This window comes from Syngnathus scovelli, unplaced genomic scaffold (genome assembly GCF_024217435.2).
Source record: "Syngnathus scovelli strain Florida unplaced genomic scaffold, RoL_Ssco_1.2 HiC_scaffold_34, whole genome shotgun sequence".
Lineage (NCBI taxonomy): Eukaryota > Metazoa > Chordata > Actinopteri > Syngnathiformes > Syngnathidae > Syngnathus > Syngnathus scovelli.
In genome coordinates this window covers 647,501-649,375 of record NW_026061433.1, presented here as the reverse complement: position 1 = coordinate 649,375, position 1,875 = coordinate 647,501, and positions in this window count along the sequence as shown.

Below are 1,875 nucleotides of genomic sequence, written 5' to 3'. Positions count from 1 at the left end.
GACCGGGACCACCGCGAGCGCGGGCGATGACTAAGAGGCTCCCCGGCCGGCCTCGCGGAGCTCCGACGCTCCCCCGCGGGACTTCCGGCGGCCGGCCGGAGCCTCGGCACGGCTGCCGCACTCCCTAATAACACCCCGCGGACCCCCGCGAGCCGAACGCTCGCTGCCGCGGGCGACCCGTGCCAAGGCGGACGCGTGACGGCGCGGGAGCCCTCGGCACTATATCACGGTCACGTATGTAGTCAAATCGTGTAAAATCACCGTTAGTTTATTCATAATATAGGTAATAATTAAATAAATATTAACATCGCGTATATCATTAATAAACACATGTATGTATTTATTTAATAATTAAATAAATATTAACATCGCGTATAATCATGCGCAATACTTCGTGGCCGACCGGGGAACCGGCGAAGGCGGACGCATCGCGGCGCGAGAGCCGTTGGCACTTTGGAAAAATAAATAAATAAATAAATAAATAAATAATAATTCGCCGACCGGGCTCCGGGGGGAGAGGCCGATTTTTGGCCGTTCGTGGCCGACCGGGGAACCGGCGAAGGCGGACGCATCGCGGCGCGAGAGCCGTTGGCACTTTGGAAAAATAAATAAATAAATAAATAAATAAATAAATAATTCGCCGACCGGGCTCCGGGGCAAGAGGCCGAATTTTCGCTCGTTCGGGCCGACCGGGGAACCGGCGAAGGCGGACGCAGCGCGGCGCGAGAGCCGTTGGCACTTTGAAAAAAAAAAAAAAAAAAAAATTCGCCCACCGGGCTCCGGGGGAAGAGGCCGGCTTTTCGCCGTTCGCGGCCGACCGGGGAACCGGCGAAAGCGGACGCGCTCTCTAACGAGCCCCGCCGGCCGGAGGAAGTGCGCCCTCTGGCGGACACGCCGTTGTAAATGAATGGGGTTTGGCACTTAGTGCATTTTTCGCCCAAGTCGAAGCGCGCTCCGGGCGAGGAGGCCGGATTCTCGCCACCCGTGGCCGGCCGGGGAACCGGCCAAGGCGGACGCGCTCTCTAACGAGCCCCGCCGGCCGGAGGAAGTGCGCCCTCTGGCGGACACGCCGTTGTAAATGAATGGGGTTTGGCACTTGGTGCATTTTTCGCCCAAGTCGAAGCGCGCTCCGGGCGAGGAGGCCGGATTCTCGCCACCCGTGGCCGGCCGGGGAACCGGCGAAGGCGGATAGGCTTTCACGGAGGATCCGCCGGCTGGTCCGCGGGCCGATTAGGGTCCCGCGAGTGAGCGGTGGCGGTCCGGAATCCAGGCCGGCCAGGAGGCACCGCCAGGCGGATAGGCTTTCACGGAGGTCCCGCCGGCTGGTCCGCGGGCCGATTAGGGTCCCGCGAGTGAGCGGTGGCGGTCCGGAATCCAGGCCGGCCCGGAGCCACCGCCAGGCGGATAGGCTTTCACGGAGGAGCCGCCGGCTGGTCCGCGGGCCGTTTAGGGTCCCGCGAGTGAGCGGTCGCGGTCCGGAATCCAGGCCGGCCAGGAGGCACCGCCAGGCGGATAGGCTTTCACGGAGGAGCCGCCGGCTGGTCCGCGGGCCGTTTAGGCTCCCGTAAGTTAGCGGTCGCGGTCCGGAATACAGGCCGTCCAGGAGGCACTGCCAGGCGGATACACTCTCTAACGAGCCCCGCCGGCTGGTCCGCCGGGGGAAGTGCGCCCTCTGGCGGACACGCCGTTGTAAATGAATGGGGTTTGGCACTTAGTGCATTTTTCGACCAGCGGCAACGCAGGCTGACGGGCGGCCGCTTCCACGGGCCGGTACTACTCTACGGAGGCGCTAGCCGCCTCCGGTGGGGGCCGTGTGATCTCGCTGGATGCCCGAGGACCTTCCGCGAGGCCCGGCCGCAGCTTTTACGCGCGCCC